This window comes from Equus asinus, chromosome 5 (assembly GCF_041296235.1).
Source record: "Equus asinus isolate D_3611 breed Donkey chromosome 5, EquAss-T2T_v2, whole genome shotgun sequence".
Taxonomy (NCBI): Eukaryota; Metazoa; Chordata; class Mammalia; order Perissodactyla; family Equidae; genus Equus; species Equus asinus.
This window is the reverse complement of record NC_091794.1, coordinates 70,681,790-70,709,336: the sequence shown is the minus strand read 5'-3', so window position 1 is coordinate 70,709,336 and position 27,547 is coordinate 70,681,790. Positions and strand designations below refer to the sequence as shown.

Below are 27,547 nucleotides of genomic sequence, written 5' to 3'. Positions count from 1 at the left end.
CCCAGACCCACAGCCAGGACTCTGAGCAGGGCGGCCTCTATCAGGTGAGGGCAGAGCCCAGCTACACCTCTCGCAGGGCCTCAGCCCCACAAATGTCCCACACTACCTCCACCGTTCTTCAAGACCTGCTGCACTCAGCCTGGAGGAGCGGATGCGTGATGGAGTACTCAGACGCTCCTGCTCTTGATGCCCGTCCCGGGCCACCGGCTGCCCTCATTTCCCCTCACAACGGTGCCACGCCACGTCCTCAGTGAGGAAACCGAGACCCAGTGAAAGGGGCAGGAACGGGAGAAGGATCAGGGCCTCCGGAGCTCTGCGTTTCTTCCCAAGATAACTGTCCATGAAGCATTGACTCCCTGGCCCCGAGGCTGCCAAGGAGGACCAGATGGAGGACTGCATGAGAAAAGGTCTGGCTGCACCAGGTGTTAGGGCCCAGAGCACAGTGAGGCTCACGTCCCCAGAGGAGGGGAGGGTCAGATCAGGCAGGGCTTCTGTTTTTCTTATTCGTTTTTTTAAAACTGAGATATAATTCACATACCTTAAGACTCACCCTTGTAAACTGGACTATTTAGTGGTTTTTTAGTATACTTACAGAGTTGTATATCCATCATCACGACCTAATTCCAGGACATTTTCATCAGCCCAAAAAGAAACTGCACACCTATTAGCAGTCGCTCCCCATTTCCCCTCCCCCAGCCCCTGGCAACCACTAACTGGCTTTCCGTGTCTATAGATTTGCCTATTATGGGCATTTCATGTAAACAGAATCATCTCGTATGTGTCCTCTTGTGTCTGGCCTCTTTCACTTAGCATAACGTTTTCAAGGTGCACCCATGTTGTAGCACGAATCAGTATTTCATTCCTTTTTATGGCTGAATAATATTCCACTATGTGGATAGACCACATTTTGTTTATCAGTTCTTCAGTTGATGGACATTTGGGCTGCTCCCACTTTTTGGCTATGATGAATAATACTGCTATTAACATGTCTGTGCAAGTTTTGTGTGGACGTATGTTTTTAGTCTCTTGGGTATAGACCTAGGAGTGGATTTGCTGGGTGATACGGTGAGTCAATGTTTAACCCTTTGAAGAACCGCCAGACCGTTTTCCACAGCAGGTGCACCATTTTACATCCCACCAGCAGCGTACGAGGTTCCAATTTCTCCGCATCCTCCCGATACCTGTCACCGTCTTCTGTATTACAGCCATCTGAGTGGGTGTGCCGTGGTCTCTCACCGTGGGTTGACTCCTGACTCAGGGATAGTCATCTTCTCCCTTAAAGAAAAACTCTGGGATTCTCTCCACCCCATCTCCCTCCTCCCACACCCTCCTCTCCTGCCCAAAGGAACACTTACTGAAGGCGCTCAGGATGTGCGAGGGACTGTTCTAAACCTAATATTGTCCCCTCTTTTTGGACACAGAGACTGAGGCACAGAAAGAAGTGACTGCCCAGCTGCTAAGTGGTGGAATCGCAGTTCAAAGCTGGGAGTCCGGCTCCAGAGCCCCGGCTCTCAGGCACCAGGATCTTCCGCCTCCTGAGGAAAACGACAATGCCGGGCACACACTTTGCTTGAAACTAGAGGACTGCCTGCCGTGAGCTATGACTGCCATTAGAAAGCCCAGCTCGTCCGCAGCCCTCCCCGGGCCCTGCCCCAAAACAATGCCCAGCAAACGGAAGCATTTAATAAATGTTTACAGGAGGCAGCCTTCATGGACTTCTCACTCCCTGCATTCACTCACGGAGGTGACTTCTACCCCCAACCCCTTGCTCCTCCCTTCCATCAAGGGCAGCAAGGCACTGCAGGGTCCAGATGGGGCTGAGGCTGGACCTCCGGCCCTAGCTCCAAGGTCAGGCTCCTCCCCTCACCAGGAGGAGGCCAAGGCTCTTTCCCCATCTGTAAAATGCGGATAATAATAGTGCCTTCTTTGGAGGGTTACAGGAAAGTGAGTTAATACAGAGAAAGAGCTTAGACCAGTGCCAGGCGCAGGGTAGTGTACAGTCAACGCGAGCCCCACGACGGAGCCTTCCCCTCGCATCTGCCCCTGGCCAAAATGTGGGGAGCACACATCTGTGGGCTGTGGGGCGGGGTGGGATGGCAGGGCTGCCCGGCTGGGGTAGGAACAGCAGGGAGAGATGGCTGTGGCCAGGGCGCTCTTTGCACCGCCCTCAGCCACACTCACAGCCCAGGCCAGGGCACCCCTGCCGGCAACCTCAGGGATCAGGCTCGAGGATGGGGGCTTCTCTCTAAGGCAGGGGTGGCTGCCACCCGAACTCAGCCCAGCCCAATGAACGAGGAAGAGTTGTGTCAGCAAGGGACCGTGTGCCTTGGGACTTCAGCCACAGAAGATTTTGGCCACGTTCTCTGCATGGCCATAAAACTCTGAGCAAAGAGCCAGCCCTGACCGGTCTGCTAAAACCTTCCCGCAGGCCTCGCCATCCTGTCCTCGGAAGCCCCGGCTGCCCACAGGGCTGATGTGGGACAGAAGCACTGGAGGCCACTACACCAGTCCCCTTGGGGGTGCTCCTGCTGCCTGTTGGGCCCCTCAGCTGAGCATCGTGCCATCAAGGCTCCGTCTATTCAACAGACCTCTGGCTTCCAAGTCGGCCAAACTCAGATTTGAGCCCCTGCTCCCCCACTCCCCAGCCTGGGCAAGCATCTTCCCCGCTCTGAGCCCCAGCCACGTTCGAGGCAACGAGTAATTCCACCTGGCCCTGGCAGGGCCCTCGTGGGGGCCACTGGTTACAGCACATTCGCCCTGTGCCTGGGTATTCTGGGTACTTTCTTTGTATTACCCTGCTCTACCTCCAGCACCACCCTAGACTAGACACGGGCACTGGCCCCATCCTACAGATGAGGACAAAGGACAGATAGGCGTCCAGGAGACAGACACACGGCACCCTTGTACAGGCCCTGGCATCCAGAGCTGCTCAAAAGCATGAGTCACCCCTCCCTTGAGCAGATGGCGGCAGGGCTTGGGGACCCTGAGAGGAATAGGACAGCCCTGGTCCCAGAGTCCAGCGAGGGAAGTGGTCCCCACGCAGCCCTGCACAAACCTGCTGACCTGAGGCAGCCAGAGCCAGCAGGGGTGGGTCTGGGTTCTGCCTGCCCAGGGCGGGAAGGCCTTCCAGCTCCCCAGCGGTAAAATGGGGTGCTGGATGGGCTGAGGACAGACCCTCTGTGCCTCATGATGCTCCAACCACGGCCAGGAGACACAGGGCAGGGCCGAGCACTCCAGATCCCTTCACAACCCAAACCGCACACAGGCAAGCCTCTTAGATTTTCCGATTTCAATCAAGCCCAGCCCCGGGCAACATTCTTCAGTAAGGGGGATTTGTTTAGCTTGCTCTGAGAATCAACGTTACCTACTAAGGAAACAGAACCCTCTCCTCAGCCCAACTTGTGCACTTAAGACTGCGCGTGACCTTTACAAACCCTTCTCTCCCCAGTGGAAGAAACAATTGCTCAAGCCAAGCTGCCCAACACGCCAGGACCTCCGTGCCCACAACAGCACCGTGCCAGAGAGCACTCTTAAGTGGTTCCCACCTGCCGACCATCAACACACCTTTAACCCCCTGGAACAAACATGGCAGGGGCAAAGCAGGTATTATCAATACTGTCTTATTGATGGGGAAATCAAGGCACAGAGAGGAAAAGTAACTCACCCAAGGACACACAGAGTTAGTGGCAGGGTCAGTACTTGTTCAATCACAGAGCTTTTAATTCAGTGGACGCCCCGTCTTGCACCACTCAGCCACACCACCCTAAACCTAGGTGAGCAGATGAAGTGCAGTGAAGAAGCGGGGGAAGGAGGGGAGAAGGGCCGGCGGGGGGGAGGGGGGGAGTCCCATTTAGGACAGAGGCAGCCTCCTGCTTAATGAGCTGGTCCAACTCCAGGAGTCCAGGATCTCTGAGGGGGGGCATCAGGGCGGGGCCAGAGCAGGTCTGACCTGCAGAGGGACAGACCTCCGTTTAGCTCCTGGCTCTGTGGGACCTAGTAGCCCCCAAAATATTGAGCAAGTCGCCTCCCCTCCCGACACTGCCTCATGGTGTGAAGATGACAGCCCCCGAGGTGTGCTGTGAGCTGAAAGGAGGCGACGCTCTCTACAACCTTCCACAGGACGTGCGGCCGGTGGTGTCATCGCTGCCACTTTTACGGCCTGCCGTTTTCCACATGCCTTCACATGCCCTCCCTCGGGCAGGCAGAAAAAGGCCTCTCTTCCCCATTTTGCAGATAAGTAAAGGGAGGCCAGGGGAGGGAAATGAGCAGGAGAGCTAGAACTCACACCCACCCCCAGCAGGTGCCTCACGGGACACTGGGCCATGGACGAAGGCCATCCTTTATCCCCGCTACTTAGGGCTCTTCCTGGGCCGCGAGCTGCCTCCTGGGAAGATCTGGCAGGTTTTAACTCGGTGTCGGCCCCAGTCCAGAATCTTCCCATCTACAGCAGCAGCTATTTATCATACGAGAACACCGAGACCCAGAGGGAGAAAGCCACCTGCCCAAGGTACCCAGCCAGCAAGTGGCAAAGCCAGAGGGTGAATCAAGCTGGCTGAGTCCCTTACCCTGCAGCTCGAGGAAAATCAGACGTCCGAGCTCCAGGACATGGGAGATGACAGTCAGTAAAGGTTCTTGCATAGAGAGGAAGTCAGTGTTCCCAAAGCGAGCTTTTCCAGTCCGGGAGGTGAGGGAGCTGCTTCCTTCTCTTCTTCGTCAGTCTCTGCTCCGACAAAGCAGCCAAGCTAGTCAGAGCTCCTAAAAAAGAAACTCTAACATGGAAAAATCCAATCTTGTTCTCATTAGTGCTGAGGTCACCTGCCACCAGGCGTCTAGAAAAAGAAAAAAGGTGAGTCTTCTGGCTGAGCTCAGTCCCATGTGTCAGCTGCACCCCCCAGACCCCTTCTGAGACAACAGGGGGCAGAAGTAGGGAGGGAGAGAGAAGGAGGGAGGTGGGGGTGGGGGAAGCCTTCCATCCCAAGCTGTTTCCACTTTTTATATTTACCCAAATCCCTTAATTGACCTCCATGGAAAGACTCTCGATTAGGCTAATCCTGCCTGCCGAGCTTTGCCATTAATGCTCCCGGGAAGTCTGAGGGAGGCCGAGGGATACCCCACGTCCTGGTGCAGGACTGCGCAGCCCGCCTGGCTGGCCATCGGAGGCCCGGCACAGCCCCGCCGGCACAGCCTGAGTAGCACCAGGAAAGGCTTTGAACCTGAAGGCCCGGGTTCCAACTGCAACCCCTCCTGGCAGTGACCTTGGCAAGTTATTCAGCCTCTCTGTGCCTCCATTTAATAAGGATAATACTTAACAGCTACTAGATATTACTACTGTCCCCATTTCACGGGTGAAGGAACCAAGGCTGAGTGAGATTAACTTACGCAGAGTCACAGACAGTGAAGGCTATGGGGCCTGAGAGCCATCCCAGGGACCAAGTTCACATTCCTAACCCCATGACATTGCGACTCCTCTTCAAGAAGGCAACACCTCAGAGTAGTCGCGAGGTTCAGCTAGACTCTGTGGGAAAGCACTTATGTGGCAGAGCCTGGCACACAGCAGGCGCCCTAAAAAGGAGTGTTCCTTTCCTTCCCTCTTCCCCAGGTGGTTGCAAGGCAGACGGGCTCCCCGTGTCCATGTCTTCAGGCCTCCATGCAGCCTAGGTCCCTAGCTGGGAAGTGGTGACCACGGGTTCCCTCCAAGCAGAGGGACGGCTGCCACCTTCCGCATTTCCTGCAGCCCGCTGAGGGGTGAGTCCCGGCGAGGCCCAGCAGGGACTGCCTCCTTCCCTCTGAACCTGGCCTTTCAAGGAGCTTTCATTTATCCGGCTTTGATGTCTCACAGGATTTAATCGGAAACACGTGCCTTGTAAATATCGTCTGTCATGTTCCATTAGGTTCACAGGGAAAAGTACAAGTCAATAAACAAAGGTTGTAGCATAAATCTACCTTGAACACATAATACCTCAAATAAGAAAATCAAAACACGTGTGGCCTCTGACCTGTGGGGTTTCACTAGCGGGAATGCTGGGTATAGTCGGGAACGTTTCTAAATGTTCATAATTAACAGGGAGGCTGGAGCACTCCCGTCTGCCCAGTGCGAGTGCACGCAGAGCCCTTCAACAGAAGGATCCGCCCCTGCAGCACCTGTCAGATGCCGGAGCACTCCTGGCAGGACCGAAACGGGCTTCCTCTACTGCAAAAGGACTCTGAGAGCCCAGGAAGCTTCTTTTTAAAGAGGGAGCATTTCCCCCATTTTCCTCCTATGGAGGAAGCAGGAGAGGATGGTATGACAAATGCCTTCCCTCTTCCCCTCAATCCCCGTCTTCCCAGCACCTTCCCAGGCTGTTTAGAGAGCCCTGAAACGGAGACAGGGAAAGAGGATGAGCATGAGGTCTGGGGGGTCAAACTGGCACGGGTTCGAGTCCCAGCTCCACCACTTAGGACCAAGTGGCTGCTGCCAGCATCTGTCTGACCTCCTGTAATAGGAAAGCAGTTCGTTGCAATATGTTCTGTCCCAGTGTTCCTGCTATTAAAGACATACAGACCATTTACTGACTTTTTTTTCCTCTAAAAGAAATGAAAATGAGCATTTGTCTCTTGGATGAGGTACTGGACAAAGATGGGGCTCATGTACCCCCAAAATACACCTGATTGGGGCTGGTACTTTCAGCTACACACATCCATCCGCCCCCAAGCAGCTTTCCCCAGAGCTCTGAAAGGAGAGCCAAGGCTGAAGGCAGTTTGACAGAGAGGGGAGACTCAGTCTTCTCATCTGCAAAATGGAACCGCACCTCCTCCCTCACAAGGTTGTTAGGGGATTACTCAAATTGGTATATTCAACAAGGCCACCATAAAACATGATATAAACATGTCTCCCTTTTAATTAAATTCATAGGTCTCAGAGTCATGGACCAGGAGACTCACAGCTCATCTAACCCGACCCCTTCATTTTGCGGTTCTGGGACAGAGTGGACAAGGGACTGGCTTCACCCAGCAAGCTGGTCGCCAGGCCAGCACTGGATCCAGGCGTGGGGAAGGCATGCAGGGTCACATGGCACTCTGCATGTTTCAGCAGGTCCCCCAGTACTGTGACCTCCTCGGCTCAACTGGCTTCCCTTCCCCAGGAAGTCCTCCTCGGCTGCCCCTCTGACCACCTGTAGCCCTTGCTGTTTAGGTATAGGCCAGTTTGGAACACAAAACACATGCAAAGAGCCTGGGAGGGTCATCTCTGCCCAGACCTGCCTCACCTCCTGTGAGGCTAGGAGCTCCTGAGGGAGCCTAGGCCACACCCAGCACACAGACACACATACCACAAACTTGATTTATTTGTTTACCGCCTGTCTCCCTGACTAGAATGTAAACTCCACGAGGTCAAGGATTGTCTATCTTGTTCACCACAGTATCCCAAGTGTCTATAAAAGTGTCAGGTGTGCAGCAGGCACTCAATAAAGGCTGAGTATGAGGATTTGTTGGATAAATGAGAGTAGAAGCCCTGTCTTATGCTTCTGTGCAGTACAGGCTGCCGGAGCTTTAAAATTCAGTCCCAGCAACTCAAGTGACCCAGGGCATCTATCCAGCTGGTTTTCCAGAATCTAATACAGGTCCTCATATACATGGGATCTTAAAAACGTATTTGTTGATGGTGTGAAGGTGAATGAGTTGGCAGGTAGTTGGGTGTTTCCTGGCAGTCAGATGGCTTCATGGTTGGTTATATAGGCGGGCAGGTGGGTGGGTGGATAGATGCTTAGAGGGGTGGACACAAATGGATAAATGGGTGAATGGGTGAAAGGACAAGTAGGTGGAAGAGAAGGGAAAGATGAAAAGGAAAGACTCATTCAGATTTACTCTCTAATCTGATTAGTCTTTAAAGGAGAGTCAAGGAGTTTACAGCCCTGCTTGATGTCAGACAGAAATCTACGCCCACCTTCAATGAACCCTCACACAGAAGCAGTTCCGACTCATCTCAGTGTCACCTGGTGCAGAGCAAGAACAGGGCATAGTGCATGTTGGCTGATGGGTGACTGGGAGATGGATGAGACTACCAAAGGGTGTTCATAAAAGGGCACGAAGATGGACGTGGGCTGGACGGTGAAAGAACAGTTGGTATCTGGATCGGCGAGAGCCTTATTGTTGGGGTGTGGGGGTGGCCAGATGTCGAGGCATGTGGAGCACCCAGAGATGTGCAGAAGGTTGGGAGAGCTGTACCTGGACAGAAGAACAGGGCAGTGGATGGGGAAGCACAAGGCGCAGAGACCTTTGTCTACGTCATAACTTTCCTGAGGACGCACGCTGCCCACACCTCTTCATTCAAGCCTAAAGGAGAGGGACCCCGACACTCAGCTCGGAGGAGGGGCTCCTTCTTCCTGAAGCTCCAAAGAGTCCCAGGTGCTGCCCTGTGCTCAGCCCAAATGCCATCCGTCTCCATCTCCGAGGGGCACTCCGAATTGTGCTCAGCCTGAGGGCGTCTCCATCGCTAGACTGTAAATGTAATCAACAGCCCCACAGCGTTCTACATTTCACTCATAAGAGTTGTGCATGGCCGGTGCAAGCGGAGCCGTGTGATACGGCGGCCCTGGCCATACAATGTTTCAGGTCCTCTCGGACGATGCTTCATTCCATTTTAGCTTCACAACGAGCCTGCAAGACAGGCGGTCTTAGACAGAGGAAGAAACCGAGGCTCAAAGAGGTGAAGGGACCTGCCCAAGGTCATACAGTGAGAGGACCAGTCTGGCTGACCGTTGCTTCTACCTTCCTTCGAGACTCTGTATACTCCTCACGGGGATAGCACCACCGACTCCACAGGGAGGGTGAGTGACTCTAACAAGTTCGTCTACAAGCAAGTGCCTAGAATGGTTGTCTGCCTGCCCAGCCCCTGGGAAGGACTCCCGGAGCTCGTCCTGCAGGATCCCCTGACTGTCCCCAGGTGGCTGCGAAGCACCGACACGGAGTCTTGCATGCTCGTGCAAACGTGGTGCCCCCCTGCAGACCCCCAGCACATGTGGGCGCCAGGGCCAGGCCCCCTCCCACGCATGTGAATGTTCCTAAACAGAGTAATTAGAGTGGTGTTTAGGTAACTTTTACACAAGCCCCCTAATCAGAATCACATGTGGGATGGAGTCAGCGATGGTGGCCGAGCTGGAGGGGGCTGGTCAGTCTCCTCCCCCTGACACAACTGCCACCCCGTCTGCCATCCTTAAGCCCTGTTTCTCTGACTACACACACGCCGTACCTCCCACCCCAGGACTGAAACTACCCACACCCTATTACAAGTCGACAAGAAAACACTTGCGGGACCAGGGCCAAGCCACCCATCAGCAGCTCTGCAATCACAGCATGACATACACAAAGCCAGACTCAGGATGGACCTTCAAGACCCTGAACTAGACCTGCCGTGTAAACCCGACAGGTGAGGACACTCAGAGGAAGGACCACGCTCACCCAAGGCCGCCCAAAGTGCTCAGCGATCTCTGCGCTCCTAGGATCCTCCCAGCACCCGGTCTGAGCAGTCCCGCCCCTGCTCCAAGAGCCCATGGCCTCCCCTTGCCTCTAGGATAAAGCTCGTGTTCCTCTGCCCGTCCCCGAGGCGGGCAGGGCACGGCAGGCTCTGGAGTCAGGCAAACCAAAGTTCAGAGCCCAGCTCTGTTCTCACGTCACTCGTCCGTAGGCAAGTGACTACCTCTCAGAGCCTTCGTTCCCTGTGTGTTAAATGCAGATCACAGTAGGGAAATGACCTATTTCATTAGCCCAATGGGAGGCATTTGGTTACATGCCTGGCCTGTAGTGTGGCCTGAATAAGTAGCAGTCATTCTAATCACGAACAAACACATTCCCAAAAGAGCACCAGCTGTGAAGCCAGAGAGCCATGTTTTTAGTCTCATCCCTCCTCTTATTTGCTGTGTGACCTCAAGCAAGTCACTTGGGGTCTCTTGGCCTCAGTTTTCCCATTCATTTCATGGGAAGACAGGAGCTGATGATCCCGAAAGGTCTTTGTTCACACGGCGGCCTGTGGGTCTGTGGGTCTGGCAGGTCTGGGAAAGCAGCAGGCACGTCCCCAGCTCCCTTCTCATCTTTAGTGGGGCATTCAAGGCCCAGCACAATCTGAGTCCAATCTTCCTTTCTAGTCTCATTCCTGTCACTATCAACCACATCTCTGCTCCTACAACACCAAATTCCTCCCCAGTGCCCAGCACACGGGCTCTCTCCCCACCAGGCCTCTGCACGGACAGTGTGCCCAGGGCAGTGCTTCTGCAGCTCTGCTGTGCACATGAACCACCTGGGAAGCTTGTTCAACAGCAGACTCCCATACAGCAGTTCTGGGCTGGGGCTGAGATTCTGCCTCTCTAGGAGGCCCCTATGTGATGCTGGTGCGGCTGGTCTGCAAACTGCACTTTGAAGAGCCAGGCCCTAGAACACCCTCTCCCTGCCCACCACTGAGTGAGGGCCTCCTCCCCTTCACAGCCCAGCTCGAGCGAGCCCTCCGCAGAGAAGCCGGCACCCACAGCGGGGTTCACGAGGCCCCCACAGGTCACCTGTGTGTAAAACTGAGAATCACCCACCAGCGCTGCCCACAACATGCAGCATCCGAGTCCACGGCCACCCCCATGAGGGCAGGGCAATGTCTCGGGGCCAACAGAGGACCTGCACAGAGGGAGGGTCAGTGAGCGTCCCCTAAATGAATAAGGCGGTGGGGCTGTTCTCAGACCTGCCCCCAGGGGCCAGCAGGCAGAGTGGCCCACAGAGGGCTGCCCTCCTCCCACCGTGCCCCCAGGACTCTGATTCTTGGCAGTCCGGGGGCAGGAAGAGCCACCACAGGCTACCACACAGATGCTTTTTTAACACACCGCCCCCGAAGCGGCACTTGCCAGACAAAGCAGGTGGCAGGAGCCTATGTGAATATGGACCCAGAAAGGCAGAAACAGAGAGAAGGAGGGAAAAAACACAAGGAGAAAGTGAGGCAGAGAGAAGCCTAGATAGAAAGACATGGAAAGCTCCAGAAGGAAAAAAAGAGAAAGTCAGAAATAGAGAGTGTAAAGAGAGACACTAAAAAGGAGGGAAACAGATGGCAGCAGAAAGAAGAGGTGGCCAAGTATAAAGAGACAGACAGAGCACCTGCTGAGAGCGAGAGAGGAGGAAGGGAGGGAGATGAGAGAAGAGACTTTTTTAAAAGAGGGGGAAAGGAGAGCCCCTAAGACTGCAGCTAACTCATCCTGCAATGCATCAGTCCTCAGGGCGGATGACAGCCTCCACAGAAGGATGGCCTGGTCGCCGGGGGGCCTCCGCCTCTTCATGCTGTGCCTGCCACCTACACCCCGGCTTCAGGGTGTGTGGCTGGATGGAGCAAGTGCTGAGGCCTCTTCCCCATTTCCCCCTCCCTTGTGAAGCCTCCCCCTCCCTGATTAAGTTACTAAATAAATAAATAAACTGGAAATAGCAATTTGGATTTTTTTTGGTCTAAAGACAAACAAGGTCCAAAACTAGCAGGAGACTGAGCTGAGCCTCAGAAAGCAGAGGCCCCACCAGAATTACCAGCAAGTCACTCCCCTTCTCCAGGTCTCAGCTTCCTCAGCTGCAACATCACAGGGAGCCTCACAAGAGTGTTGACAAGCTTCAATGAGTTACATCAACATGGGAACAGCACCTTATTCTAGCACACAGTAGGTGCTTCATAAATGGTCACTGCCTCTGAACTGCAGAATGGGTTACACAAATACCTTCCTTATTCTTTTTTTTCTTCTAAGGCCTTTCCCACCCTGTTTCTCCCCTGAGCTTCATGGGAGCCGGGCATGGATTATCACTCCACTTCACAGAGGAGAAAACAGGTTTCATGTGGCAGCCTCAGTGCTCAAGATAGCGTGGGAATTCAGGCCCACTCAGGCCCTCACCCTTTCCACTGTACGAGCTGCAGGCAGCATCAAAACGAAAGTCCACATGAGAATAACAAGAAATGAATTTTGTTCCTATAAAAGGTGACAAAGCTGGCCAAGTGGCCAAGTTTGCCCACTCTGCTTCAGGGGCCCAGGATTCACAGGTGTGGATCCAGGGCACGGACTTACACACTGCTTGTCAAGCCATGTTGTGCTGGCGTCCCACATACAAAATAGAGGAAGATTGGCACAGATGTTAGCTCAGGGACAATCTTCCTCAAGCCAAAAAAAAGTGACCAAGCCTCTACTGACACTGTGCTGGGCTCCATGCAGAGATGGGCACAGAGGTGGAGGAAGCATGGCCCTACCTCCCTGGGGACATGGACAAACAGTGTGACCACTGCTGAGATGGACAGGAGCAGAGGGAGGGCACTCCACCCAGCTGGCGTCAGGAGCCCCCTCTCCGCCAGCAGTGTTCTAGGCCCCAGTGAGGTCCTTGCTTCTCACGAGTTTTCCTTCTTGAGAGCGAAGGATAACCATGAACAAGAAAATATCAAGTAATCACAATTGCTCAGATGAAAATGCAAAGAGCAAAATAACACAAAGGAACTGGGTGCTCAGGGAAGGCCTCTCTGGGAGGGCCCACGATGCACAGCTGAGCTGGAAAAGCACAGCAGGCAGAGGGAAGAAGCAATGCAAAGGCCCTAAGGAGAGGCCAAGCTTACCGTGCTCCCAGAACAGAAAGGTCAGCGTGGTCCAAGTGCCGTGAAGGAGGCAGAGAGCGACAGAGCAGATGAGGATGGACATCACGTCAGCCTTGCAGGCCGGGGCAGGAGAACAGATATCGACAGAGGGCTTTACACAGAGAAGGTTGTGGTATAACTTACATTTTATATCATACGCCAGCTGTGGGTACAGAATGGACTATAGGGAGGGGAGGATGGCAGCAGGGAGACCAACGAGGTGACTCTTGCAACTACCAGGAGAGGTGCCGGGCGTGGCACGGACCAGGCAGCGAGGGGAGATGCAGAACTGAGCCCAGAGGTCAGCGGCCTAGAACTTGAGCCCTGCAGGTGTAGACACCAGCCAAGGGCAGCGAGAAGGGGCGCCCAGGGAGAAGCAGCAGTGGTCGCTGTGCTGAACGCCGCTGCAAGGTCACCTAGAGGGAGACGGACTTGATGGCTAGAGCTGGCCACATGGGGGCCACAGGGGCCTTGACAAGAGCAGACTGTGCACAGGGCCAGAGAGAGACTGGGAAGTGAGGGAGGAAGACTGCACTCCAAGGCCACTCCCTGAGGAAGGTTCCCGCTCTGCCGGGAGTGGAGACGTGGCGCAGGAGCAGGAGGGAGCGCAAGCCCAAGGAAGGAGGGGCGGCAGGCTCTGTAGCAGGTTTGGTCGCTGATGGGAACGACCCCAGAGAGGGTGAATTCACGCTGCAGGACAGGTGGCTGCAGAGGTGAAGTCTCTGAGGAAGTGAGAGAGGACAGGATGAGAAGAACAGGGGACGTGGCCTTGACAGAAGCAGCCGGTGAGGGGGATGGGGCGGGGCGGGCCATGGAGGCCCTCAAGTGGCAGTGCAGCCGGCAGCAGCCACCGTGGGGCCCCTCCAGCACCCTGCCTGGACAGTTCGGTCTTAAACGGGGTCCGGCAGTGAGAAGAGCAGCCGTCTGGAAAGGTGATGCCAACGGACTCTCCGCTGGGTGAGGTGGGCAGCGTGGATGGGAGGGGCGCTGGGCATCGACCGGGGCAGGGTCAGCAGATGTGATGTGAGGAAAGCCCTCTGCGTGAAGGGTTGAGACCACACAGTCAACAAACGGAAAACAGGAGCCTAGGGAATAAGGGAAAAGATGGTTTAAAAATCTCCTCGGAGAGCTATGGTAACGTTTTGCATCCATACAGAGAGAGAATGCACAAAAAGGAACCATGAGAGACCCAGAAAGTGCTTTTGCAAACTAAAAATGGCTAAAATAAAAAATAAAATGGGACACAAAGTCAAGGAAATGCTCAGATCAGAAAGGCAAAGACAATAAGAAAATTAAAGGAGTAATACAGAAAGCAAATCGTACAACTAGTGGGATGTCCAGAAAAAGACAAGAGAGAAACGGTATGGAAAAAATTTCCAAGAACTAATACATAAAAATGTTTAGAACCAAAGGGCACGAAATCTCCAGAAACAAAGGGCCCACCAAGCACCCAGTCCAATTAACGGAAAAAATCCACATCAAGGCCAATTGCTGGGAATTTTCAGAACACCAGGGATGGAGAGAATATCCCAAAAGCTTCTAGAAAAGAGATGGGGTGGGGTGGAGAGGTGGGCAGAAGCTGTGTACAGTAGCAGGAATCAGTGTGGCACTGGACTTGTCCGCAGCAGTGACGGACTGGAAGACAGAGGAGACGCGGCCAAAGTTCTGAACAGGCTCAGCTCTGGAGCCAGACGGCCTGAGTCCAAATGCTGGCCCCGCCACTTACCAGCTGGGTGACCACGGCCAAGTCCCTTAACCTCACTGGATCTCAGTTTCCTCATCTGTGAAATGGGCATAATAACAGTCTCTACCACCGACTTCAATGGATTGTCGTGAGGATGAACGAACCCACGCAAAGCACTTAGAACTGTGCCTGGCACACAGTCACAAAACACTTACAGGTTAGTTCTTCTTATTACAATTCCCCAGGCAAACAATGGATCAGCAATGAGACACTTTTCAGACAAATATCCTCACTTACCTTTCTTACCAAGTCACTGGAGGATGTTCTCCAGCAAATTATAGGGTTAAGCCAAGAAAAAGGAAAATGCAATGCAAAGGACACCTGCCTTTCTTTTTGGGAGCTCAGCCTCTGAACACCCTTCTTCTACTGGAAAAGTAGTCACCTTATAAGGCAACCCCCAGCCCACCTCCACACACACAGAGGCTGCAACTGCAGAGCCCCTCACGCCCTCGGTCTTTTTCGCTCAGTTACCCCATCATGACCACATGGTACAACAGCAGACCCCAACCCCCTTCCCAACGCTTTCTCCATAGCATGCACCATCATTTAGTCAACTTTATATTTAACTTGTTTATTTGATCATTGTCTTCCCCCTCAGAATGGAACTTTCGTGAGTGCAGAAGTTTTTGCCTGTTTGCTTGTTTTCCCAGAGTCGCGAAGAGTGCTGAGCCCACAGCAGGTGCTCAATAAAAACATGCTGCATAAAGAAAATGGTGCTGTGGCAGCCTCCCCTGCCGCCCAAGCACAGGAACGTGGCCTAGGCTCTGCCTGTTAGAGGCATCCACCCAGGGGATGGCTCACATCCACCTGCACAGGCGAAAACAGCCAGCGACTGGGGCCAGCGGCTCTGCCCCGCACCTCTGGCACCCACTGTTCCCACCGCACAGCCCTGTGGTGGATGTGGGGTAAGGTTCTTGGCTACATAGCTTCCGAGCCTGGTTCTCTAGCCTTAGCAGGAAATTCTAAGACCTGCCCAGCATCCTTTTAATAAAATCTCTTTTCCACTTAAATCAGCCAGAATACATGATACAGGTGTGAGCCAGGAAATGGGGAATCCTACACAGGAGAGTCTCAAAGAGAAGTCCCAGGAGGTCAGCTGGGCAGGAGAAGCACCTCCTACTTCTTTGGGGTGCAGGAGACATGAAACTAAGATACCCTGATGCATTTGAGCATTTAGGAAAGTATGGTTGACAAGCCTCTGACAAAAGTGATGGAATATTTAGGGGGAAAAAATGGTAATAGATACATAAATATAAAACTAAGCAAATGAAAAAAGAGGTCATAGTTAACTCCAGGAAAACAAAATGTTGTACTGCAAAGGAAATTTCCCCTGGTGCATAACTTAATTCAACATCCTGTTCCAGACGGAACAACTATGCTGAACAAGTGGACTCCAGAGGTGCCAGAGAAACCATTTTGATCATGGTCCCTTTGAAAACCCAATGTTCAGATTTATTCCCCTTCCCCACCCCAACCCTGGGAGGTCTCTGGAAGTTCCCTTAACTCTTTGGATCGTTCTTGGATCATAAAACATCTTCCAGACACTTTTAGTCCCAGGAACAGTCTCGGTTTAGTAATTAAGATGTCCCATCCAGATTAATAATCTCAACTCTGGGCCACATTTACAGTCAAGCTCCTCCCCGCCCCCAGCTCAGGCCTGCCTCAGGCTGGGGACCCTGGGCAGGGTGGAGGGACACTGTCTCCAGTCCCCCAACTCTGTCGACTGGAGTGGCAGGAAGGTACCACGGGAGCCCTCTGGACTCAGATGTTCAGTGCCCACTTCGGCGGGTTCCCAAGAGAGCTCCCCTGGTTGGCCGGACCCTCCCACCCCACTGCATCCCAAGGGACCCCTCCAGTCTCTCCCGCCTCTGCCTGGCAAGAAGCCCTCGTGGGCAGGGTGGGTGTGTCTGAAAAGACCTGCAGGCAGGTCCCTGCGAGCCCAACCCCGTGCCCCATCACAACGCAACAGCACAGCTGCCTCCCATCCCTCCGCCACAACCAGTTATCTCTCACGCCTCCAGCCTCAGGGGCTGTGCCCAGCTCTCGGAGTAGGCCTCGTAGAGCCCCTCACCTGAGCTGACACAGGGGAAGAAAACACCCCTGCTTTCTTAACACTCTCCAAAGAAATCCTCTCTTTGGTCTCTTCCACCTCAACCCTTTTACCCCCTCAAAGTGTATGCTGGCTAAGGAGCTCAAAACTCGTTTAGCTGAGGCACCTAGAGTCTTGCTTTAGAACGTACTCAAGTCCCGCTTTAGAAGGAAGCCACCAGTGCCGACTGTCGATACCTATTGTCTCAGGGCTCGGCCAGAACCAAGAGAGCAAAATGCCTACGGTGGCATCGTGTTACACACGGCCCACCTGAGCGCTGGCATAACCAAAGAACTGTGCTGCAGCCAGAGCAGGAGGAGGGAGGGGAGGGCGGGGCACGGGGGCAAGAACCCGGGTGGAGGTGGGGCTTTAAGAGAACAAAACCCTCCTCTACCACAAGAAGCCAGTAGACAGTGACACAACTGATGCAGAAGGAGCAGCGTGAGTCGTACTCAGAGGCCGCCCAGCGCGGTGGCTACGACTTCACCACTCACCGTTGTGCAACCTTGGACAAGGCACTTTCCTCCTCTGGGTCTGCTTCTTCATCTGCAACTTGGGGCTAACGACAGTAACTCCTTCACAGGGTCGTTGGGAGAATTACACGAATTGTGTTTGCAACACGCACAGAGCATGACTGAACTACGGTCATAAGCACCATGTTTAGCTATTATTGCTGTTATTGTTGTAACTGAGACACAGGGAAGAAAATACCAGAAAAAGACAACTAAATGAGCTGAAGGAGGGCCACGGTGTTGCACAAGCCCAGGGAGCACCATCTACACAGATGGGGGCAGGTGGTGCCCCCTGGAGGTGGGCATCCCAGTGGCCCTGTAGAAGGCAGCTGCCTCTCCGGAGTGTGACAGTGAAGGAAAGGGGACCGATTCTCTTGAAAGTCTCACCGTATTTGGTGATTTAAAAAACTAGCCTTAGTACTATTTTACTAAAAACAAAAATTTGTAGAATGTTAATAAAACAAGCTCCCCAAAACAGTGCTAGTAGCAAACAACAGGAGCTGGTGAATGAGAAGAAGAAAAGCAACAAAGAAAAATCTTGGAATATGACTATATAAGAAATTTTTAATTTTTGTTTCAAACTCTTCATAAAAAACTTGTTGAAATAGCAGACATAAAAATATTAGCAACAAATATCATGAGCAAAGCATTAACATTCTTAATTTAATTGAGCACTTTCAAATACGTAAAATTTCAAATTTTTACAGAAAATGTTCAGACTCCAACCTAAACAGCAACTCGCAAAAGAGGAGCTATGAACTGTGAATTGCCACACAGTACATGTCCGACTGCACTTGCAATCAAATAAATGTAAACCAAAATCACACCCAGACGCCATTTCCACTTTCAAATTAGGAGAGTACCGTGGAAACACCGCTGGAGATGCAGAGAAAGAGGCTACCTAAGACACAGCCTGGGTTGTAAAAGTTAGTGCCACCTTTGAACACGCTATTTGGTAACGTGTGTCAAATGTTACTACCCTTTAGCCCAGTAATTTTCACTTCTGGGGATCCATGCTAAGAAAATAACCAGAGTTGTAAATAAAGATTACTGCACAAAGACAGCCACTGCAGCCTTATCTAGACTAGGGGAAAAGGTGAAAAATTCTAAGCATTGTACACATATCTGTTTGTGTGGGCATAAACTGTCTCTGAGAGGCCAGAGAGAAACACGGGCCTTCCTAGTGGCCTCCAGCAATGGGACCTGTAGCCAGGGGGAAAGAGGAAGAGAAAGAGTTTGCCTAAAAACCTCTTTTGGGTCTTCTGAATTTTGAACCATTTTAATGTATCGCCTATTGAAAATAATTTAACAAATTTAATAAAATGCAATATATTTTTCAATCTTTCCAAAGAATTTTAACAACATAGAAAAAGTTTGTTAGAATTTTTTAAGATTTTATTTTTCCTTTTTTTTCTCCCCAAAGCCCCCCAGTACATAGTTGTGTATTTTTAGTTGTGGATCCTTCTAGTTGTGGCATGGGGAATGTTGCCTCAGCATGGCTTGATGAGCGGTGCCATGTCCGCGCCCGGATTCCAACTGGCAAAACCCTGGGCCGCTGCAGCAGAGTTGGCAAACTTAACCACTGGGCCGCCGGGCCGGCCCCTATGTTAGAATTTTAAGTTCAAAAATAAGTACACAAGACTTTATAGTAACAATGATCTCGGGGCTGGCCCCATAGCCAAGTGGTTAAGTTTGCGCGCTCTGCTTCGGCGGCCCAGTGTTTCACTGGTTCAAATCCCGGGCACGGACATGGTACTGCTTGTCGAGCCATGCTAAGGCGGCGTCCCACGTGCCACAACTAGAAGGACCCACAACTAAAAATACACCACTATGTACAGGGGGCTTTGGGAGGAAAAGGAAAAATAAAATCTTTAAAAAAAAAAGAACAATCTAATGATATAAAAAATATATTAATATACAGATAAACTTAGAAAAAAGACTGAAATGAAATATATGAAATGTAAATGGTGGTCATTGCTGGGGGTGAGATTATAAGCAAATATTTCCATCTTTATATGTTTCTGTAGTTTCCAAATTTTCTCCAATGTATGTTCTACTGACATGAGTGGAAAAAATAAAGATGATTAAATTAAATTCCCTTCAAAGAGTGGACCACCTCCCAAAGAAGGATTAGGAGTAGGCGCAAGGGACCCGTGGGGAGTCAGGAGCCTAGTCCTGTCTAAGCGGCTGTGCAGGGGACCGGCAGGAGGCCCAGAACATGACTCCAGGGCAGAGATTCCGCCTGCATGAACCCTCCGCCTTTTCTGGGCGCTTCCCTGGGGAACCAGCAGAACCCGCCTGCCAGGGCCCAGCCACTTCAAGACCACCTCTCTGAGAAGCCTGCTCTGCTCTCATTCTCGTCAGTGCTGGCCTGCAAGCACTCAGAGAGCAAGACGGACCCGAGGACTCACGTCTGTGTCCCCAGCAGGAGCCGGGCCTGGTCACCAGCATGCTGCCCCACTTCCAAGCTGCTATGTCTCCCTGCCCACCCTCTCGACTGGACGCTGCCCAAGGCAAAGGCCGAGCCTGGGTTACCGACTTCTCCAGGGCCAGACACAGAGTCGAGCATATGACAGGGCTCCAGGAAATGTCTGCTGAAAAAATGAATAAATTAAAGAATGATATTCTAGACCAGCACTGTCCAACTGAACTTTCTGTGGTGATGGAAATGTCCTCTATTTGCTCTGTCCAATATGGCAGCCACTAGCCACATGTGTCTCCTGAGGACTTGAAATGTGGCTAGTATGACTGAGGGACTGACTTTTTGTAATTCATTGTCATTAAATTTAAAGAGCCATAAGTTCTTCCATAAGAACACTTACATCACAGGGTAGTTACAAGATTACACAAGATGATCCACTGAAAACAAAAGACGAGCAGTGTCTTGCCATACTTGACCCATGATCCCTGCAGGGTACTGAAAATGGGGGCCCAACAGCCCCACAACCCCCACCTCCCTGGCCAGCATCACAGTGCGAATGTACTTCTCTCCGTGTCTCCCTAGCTACAGCTCCGCTGTATTCCGAGTGCAAGAGCAGCCAGAGCCACTGGGAGAGCGAGAAGGGAAGGGTGTGAAGTTGAGACAGGAGGAACCCCGAAGATTTTGCAAAAGGAAAGCTCTCGGCCTATACTGCCAGAGCCAAGGAGAGGGCGTATTCCCTCCAAGAGGACAGCTCTAGCAAGCAGGAAGTGGCAACAGGTGCAAGAAAAGGGCTGGCAAAGGCAGCCCCATCCCCAGGACTGAGTAACCTTTGTCCCGCAGCAGCAGAGTCCCGCAGAGGGCTGCTCCACACACCCGGTTCCCACCGGTCCTCAGAGGCCCAGCAGGCAGCCCTTTCCCACCGACCTCACTGATCCTCACACTAGCTGTGCAAGCAGAGCTGGCTAGCGAATACTTCCATTTTATAAGCTGGTAAACTAAGGCTCAGGGAGATGGTCCAAGGTCACAAGGCCTGCTCAGGACAGCAAGCCAGGCAGTAAGGTGGTAAAGCTGCAGAGGAGGTGGGGACCCTGCAAACCCTCGCCCGCCCGCTGTCTACCCACCCTCCAGACTGTGAGCTCCATGCAGGTGAGGGCTCTGTCTGTTAGCCCATCACAGTGTCCCAGGGCCCAACCCAGTGCCTGGGCCACAGCAGCCATTCAAAACATACTGATGCACGAACCAGGCAACATCCACACCCAGGTGCAGCCCTTCCTGTTTTCAAGATGCTCTCCCACACTTCATCCCGTATGCTCCTGACAGTTGGCTGGGCAGGGACCACTCTCCCCATTTTACAAATGGGAAACTGAGGCTCAGAAATAGCCACTCTGAGTTGCTGTCCTGAAAATCTGCTTGGGGAAGTCCCCAGGAAACAGCATCTTGACTGGAGAGGGACAGATTAATTCTGCTGGGGTCCTGCGTTCACTCTCTCTGGCCCACACTCCCTCTGCAGGTCAGAGAAGTGCTTGTCACAGACCCCGCTCCAAGGAGCCCACATCTCGTTGGGAAGGAAAATGTGAAGCCAGGCGTCTATAACCCCTGACTGTTCAGTGAGAGAAAAGTGACAAAGTGCAGTCAGAAGACAAAGAAGGCTGGAGGTGGCAGTTTCTCGACCGCGATGAGTGGGTAAGACTGGACCCAAAGCAGCAGAGGTCCAGAGGACCTGAGGGGAGGCCCAGGGAGCTGGCAAGGTGTAAGACAGGACAGGTCGTGGAGCCAGGCAGGCCTGCAGCCACCACCTACTGCTCTAGGACACTGGGCAGGTCATTTAGCCTCTCTGGGCCTGTTTTTTCTCATCTGTGTAACGAGAGTGACAATAGAAAGAATTAAGCGACTTCATGGGATAACTACGCTCAGCAGGGCTCAACAAACAGAAGCCACTAGAGCATGCAGAGCCCACAAGGCTGGGGCAGCAGGGAGCAGGACAGCAACAGCATCCTAACTTTGGGAGGTAGAATCAAGGATGTTAGAGTCGGAAGGCAACTCCAACCCAATAAACCAGGGAGCACAGAGCCTCCTGACCAGCGCTGCAAACGCTGCACCCTCCTGCTGGACACCAGAGCCACCACAGGCTCTGTACTGAACGGACTCCAGGGCCAGGACCTGTCAGAGAGCTGTGCTGAGGCAGGCCACACCCACCTCAGCCAGGGATGACAGCTCCTAGCCTTCCCTAGACCTCAGTGAAGCCAAGATGCCAGCCAACCAGATCTGTGTCCTCCAGCGCTGGGATCAGAGCCACAGTCTCTCTGACTCCAGCCCTTATTCTTTCAATTTCACCAAAAAAAGAAAAAAAAAACCCAGAGTAAGAGGATAGGGTATGGAGGGGTCGAGGAGAAACAACATCAGACAAAGTCTGGCCTGGGCACCTAGTCCCAGCTCTGGCACTCAGTAGGACCAATAACAGCAGCTCACTTTGTTACAGACCTACTGTGTGCTAGCCCCTGAGCTAGGCGCTTGACAGACATCTCATCTTAAGCCCCATATCAACCCTTTGAGATAGGAATGAGCTCTACTTTACAAATGAGGAAAACAGGCTCAGAGTCCAGTGAACTTGCCCAAGTTCCAACCAGTGGTATAGTCATGATCTGAACCCAGTTGTGACTCCAAAAGCCATCTGGCCACCTTTACACAAGTAACATGGCCTCTCTGAACCTTAGTCTTCCCATGTGTTCAAAGGGGGATTGAATGAATAACAATGATTTGGGAAGAGCCTTCCCCTTTACAAAGCTCAAACCACAATGGTGTCCAGAGTGGGGACAGGAGGCCAACAGAATCCCCCCTGGGCTCTGCCTAAGCCTGTCCTGAAGTGGGGATCTGGGGTGTGTACCTCAGTCTCCACCCAGCAGGGCTGCCCAGAGCTGCCATCGTCCGGCTCCTGGCTCTCAGTTCCAATACTTGGCCCAAGGTTCTTCATCTCAGAGAAATCTGGGTCAGAAGTAGTGCAACCACCAAAATCTGCTCTTTAAACCACAGATGAGATGCATTTTCCAGCACCTGGCACTCTGCCTAGAAGGGAAGGCAGGTGTGTGGCAGAGAGTGCCTAGGATGCTGGGTCACTCACTCGGGGCAGCCATCAGGCCCCTTGTCCTCCACCTGGCCCATGGTGTGGCAGCTCCAAAGGCTTGAAACCAACAAGGGTCTGTGATGGCTGAAGCCAACTCCTCCCAGAAGCGAAAGGAAAGGGAGGCCCAGAGAGGCAAGAAGACTTGCCCGTCACCTAGGAAGAGAAGGGCAGAGCTCGTGACGAAGAGCCCCAGGACGGTGTGGGGAACAGAACAGGCCTGTGTCTGCATGCGAGAACTCACTGCAGGTTTCCTGGAGTCCTACACGTGCTGAGAGCCCACCATGTGTCCAACCTTGCAGGAGAAGCAAGAACATAAAACTCGGCTCCTCCTTCACGGGACAGGCTCCTCGGGGCAGACACTGAGTTGCTGTTCATCCTCCACCTTCCTGGACACCAGTCTGAGCCAGGCCCTGTGCTGGGCACACGGGGTACGGGGATAGCGAGACTGTGCCCCCGTCCTCAAGCAACATAAGCAAATGGAAAATCACCAGTGTGGCCAGTGCTACAGCACAAGGAAGCATCAGGACTGTGGGCGCCAGAGCTCTGGCGTAACCTGGGCTACAGAGAAAGGGAGGCGGCACTTGAGCTGGCTCTTAAAGAATAAGTAGGAGTCAGTCTGGCGGAAAGGAAGTCTCTTCCAAGAGGTTCTGTTTACCAAACATTTACGTGGCAGCAATAACAATAATAATAATCATCTCAACATTTAGCATTTTACCATGTGCCAACCTCCGAATTCAAACACTTACACATGTATTAACTCACTTCATCCTCATAACAGCCTTTTGAGATCATTACTATTATTATCCCCATTTTACAGATAAGGATATTGAGGCCCAACGAGCTCAATAATTTGCCCAAGATCCCTAAGTTAGTACCCGGAGCCAGAACTGGAACCTAGTGGCCTCATTCCACGCCCACAGCCTCAATCAGCACCCCAGATGCTTCTCAGACATGTACTTTGTGCCGATCCTGGTCCGGGACACCAGGGTACAAAGATGAATATCCGAATACTAACTATTTATTTTCCAACTTGTTCCCAAAATAATTTAAGGAGGCGCAAAGATGAATAAAAAGAAGCTCCCAGTGTATAAGGACAGAAGGACAAGAGAAAATTCCTGGCCTGAAGCCACGTAAAGAAAAGTCCACTGCTGCTGAAGAACCAGCAGAGCAGGCGTCAGCAGGAGACCGAGTCGGGCAGGCCCTGATGCCAGAGCGCAGGGCTCGGATCTTTCCCATGGGCCGGCCGGCCAGCACTCTGCAAGCCAAGCTGTAATTTCAGGGGGGAGCTTTACAGCAGGTACCAAAGGCGAACCACGTCTCCACAGATGTGTGAGGGGCTGATAAAACACACATCTACTTAAAAGAACTCTTAAAATGAGTACTTCACCAGGGATCTTCTCCGTCAACAGATACTCAAAATAAAACTGCTCTCGTGTGGACGGGGGAAAGGCTTTCCGTACTTGTATTTAGGAAACCAATACCCCTGCTGTCAGGGATAGGAAGCAACAAAAAGGTCTTAAGCAAAGAGTCCTTAGGATTCAAGGTCTGGGATTTTTGCTCTCCACCCACCCTCAGCCTCACCTCTCTAAGCCCCTCGATCTGCTGGAGACCAACTGTCCGAAGGCCAAAGATGAGCCTACCCGGGCGAGCAGCCCCAGCGCAGAGAGATTCTCACAAAGAGCACTACGTAAGTACAAGTGACTGTTTGATCAATCATTGGCCTTGGCGTGGGATTTGGTCAGAATTAAAGCCATCTGGTGGGGGGGGGGCGGGGGAGGAGACGAGCAGGCGGGAAAATGACCCGCCCCCTCCCCCAAAAAGCATTGTTAGAACGGGGGAAAAACAGTAAAGTCTCTCCTGTTATTTCAGCCTAAGCCACTTAATCCTTCAGCACATAAAGCAACTTATTTTATGACCTTCTCCCTTTAAAAAGTAAATCAGAAGACGCTGCTTGAATTCAGATCTCTCTGAAACGCGCTACTCGTCCCTCCCACTGAAATATCCCGTTTCATAAACCTTCCTCGAGACACTTGAAACTGCAGATCACTAAATGCCTAGCTTTAGGCGTCTGACATTCCAGAGAATTAATATTTAAACTTATTATAGGGAAAAAGAATTGAGTTTGGTTGAAGCATGAAATATTTAATAGTGTCTCCAAATTAGAAACCCTATTTTGTTTCGTGCTGGAAATGCCAACGTTATTACCTGGGCTTTGCACTCAAATGAGATAAAATGTACAGGCGGTCTTGAGATTAAACACACAATTACGGCCGCTTTCTCCAGAGAGCAGGGGAGTGAGACAGGTTTGGGGAGTGGAAGCGATTGAGTTTCATTTTTACGATACACTTAAAATTATAACATCATTCTCTGCCTGGAGGCTTGGACCTGAGAGCGCTGAAGCTACTCAACCGCCGAAAACTGTGTCAAGAGCGGTGAATCCACGGATGCCTCTTCACAGGCGGCTGCCCCTTGGGAGGGGCCCGCTGCTGGGCAGACCCCGGAACTCCTCTGCTCGCTAGGACAAAAGTATTAAGTGGTTTGGGCTAAAAATTAAGCTCCAATTGACACAGTGGATCCTGGCAGCCTCTGCCGGCACGTGTAATTTATTTACAAGGTTGGAAAGTCGGCAAAATACATCATCAACTCTTATACAAACTTCTACTAGGTATTAAATACCCAAGCCTCAGAGAAGTAATTCATATAGTCCAGCAAAGTTCCAAAACAAACCCAATCTCCAGCCCTCCGGAGAGCTTAAAACAGCAAATGGGATCTGTGTTTTTAAAGTTGGGTTTACAATACTCCCTGGTTTCTTGCTAAAGCCTTATTTTTCCATCAAACCTGTTATTTAAAAACAAAAGCAACAACATCTAAAAGAGTAATCCGGTTGCTAAAAAGACACAAATAGGAAGAGGCTGGCCCACCCCACAACCAGGGCCATCCCATGCTTGGTCCGCCCCTCCCTTTCAGACCCGGCGTCAACATCCAAAGGCAGAGGCCTGGGGCACTGAAGACCCCTGCGATTTCAGCTTCCAAAGAAGTACAGTGCCTTGAGAATGGCCACACTCACATACATCCTCGTGAATGCATGCACCCTCATGCAACGCCACAGACACACCCAGCACTCAGACCTTCTCCTTCCACAGGGGGTCATTTGGTTCATTCATCACTTGACACGAAAGACCCATTTTCCACAGACAAACTCTCGAGTTCACTCTGATCCCTGGTGTATTCTCCCTCCAAGCCCTTCTTCATCCCACCAAGCGTTTAACAAGAAATAATTACCTAATAGCTGTCGAGCCACGGTGCCCAGGGCAGCACACATTCTACATACCAGGCTAGTGGGGATCACGAGGCGTTCTCTTCAAAGAGACGTCTTCAGAAGCAGTGGAAGGGAGGTGCAACCAGGGCCTGGGCCAGGAGTCTCCCCAAACTGCGGGCAAGGCTCAGACAGGAACTACAACCTGCAGCAACCGGGGAGGGGGGGGTGCCTCTAAGAAGGGGTTGCTTCTAGGGGTCCCCTCCATAGCCTCAGAGAGTCCCTGCCTGGGGAGCCCACATCACAACCGGGAGCCACTGTCCCTCCCCTTTCTGCAGCAGGGTGGTGGCCAGAGTTACGCCTTAAAGGCACACGTCAGCCCAGCCCGGCCCCGTCAGCTGAGATTCAGAAAGGGCTGCTCCAGGGGGGCCGTCCAACCAGCCTGCGGACTTCCACTGCCTTCCCCCAGCTGGGAGCACACTACAGCCACAGTGACTCCTTGCTGCTGCTGGGATGTTAAAGGCTGTCCTTGAGAGCACTGTGTGCTAGGGGAAAAGTACCAGCTTTGCCGTCAGAGTTGGGTCCAATCCTAGGCCCTTCTACTTCCTACGTGCACAACCTTGGACAAATCACTTGACCTCTCCAAGCCTCAGCCCCCTATCTGTAGAACTAGAGTTCCATTATGCTCCCATCACTCACAGGTCATTGGCATTATCAAATGCAATCACAGCTGCAAAGCACCTAGCCCAGCACACAGTAGGTGCTCAGTAAAGTTTAGCTGACCTCCCTCTTCCGGTTCCTTCTGTGTTCAGCTTCAGGAGTAAGAGTTCCAAGGGGAGGTCAAGCAACCTGGCCTGAGACAGAGGCAGCCTCTTTGCAGACCCGAGATCCTTCCCAGCCTTCCCAGCCCAGCTCACGTGGAATCTTGGAGCATCAGCACGGGAAGGGACTATGGATCATCCCATCGAACAGCTTCCCATTTTACAGATGGGGCAACGGAGACTCAGAGCCAAGGGCATGCTCCACAGGCACTGAGGCTGTTCAACGGCACATGTGTTTGCTCCAGACAGGCCCAAGTACAAGCACCAAATAAATTCAGGCCATACAGGAAATGCATTATTCAGTTCGCGGACTGAGGTCTCCTCTTCGTGCATCTGACTCAGATGCTGACTTAAAAACACAGCCCATAACGCTAACACAGCCGCCGCGACCGCCGGAAGCCTTCCAAAGGGACAAGCCTTGGAGTTTAGAGGAGGACGGGGGAAAGAAGAAAACAGATGCTTTAAGTGACTTTAAACTCTGAGCCCACTGGGTTAGGGCTGCCTTGTCTCCACCCCGACCCCTCCCAGGCCTCTGTCTTCTTTCAGTTTCTTATAAATAAGGCTTGAGCAGACCAAAGCAGCCACAAAACTGCCCCCTCCTTTTTTTTTTTTTTTTTTTTTTTTTTTGCTTTTCTTACTCAGTAACTCAGCGATCAGCCCGGACTTTGCTTCTAATGCTGAAAGCATTTTTTTTCATTGTAAACTATTAATTTGGGCAGTGACTGCTGATAAACAAGAAGTCCGTTTTTAAACTGCTAGAATCATTAGGACAGTGAAGGCGAGCAGCACAAATATTTCAGGAGTTTGCTCTTTCCTCCTGGCCCTGGTACTACAGCTGTGCTTTTTGCATAATGCAGTTGAATTTCTCAAAGCCCACTGGAAAGTTTGTTTCATTTCTTCTCCCCCTTGAACTGAATGTCTTTGTTTCTTTAAACACAAAAATAAACTACCCTCTCCCAAAGAAACAACACACTCTCT

General features: G+C 52.1%; 1 protein-coding gene across 3 annotated transcripts in view; it reads right to left on the bottom strand.

The window, feature by feature from the left end:
- The window catches only part of GLIS1 (GLIS family zinc finger 1), a 214,143-nt gene that overhangs the window by 180,121 nt on the left and 6,475 nt on the right, over nt 1-27,547 (bottom strand). Inside the window, exon 1 of one of the 3 annotated variants that reach the window (XM_070509887.1) lies at nt 25,824-26,084. The exons of the other annotated variants lie outside the window; for them this stretch is intronic. The gene's annotated coding sequence lies outside the window, so the exon portion shown is untranslated. Of the gene's footprint in view, nt 1-25,823; nt 26,085-27,547 lie in introns of those variants that run through there. 3 annotated transcript variants of the gene reach the window in all.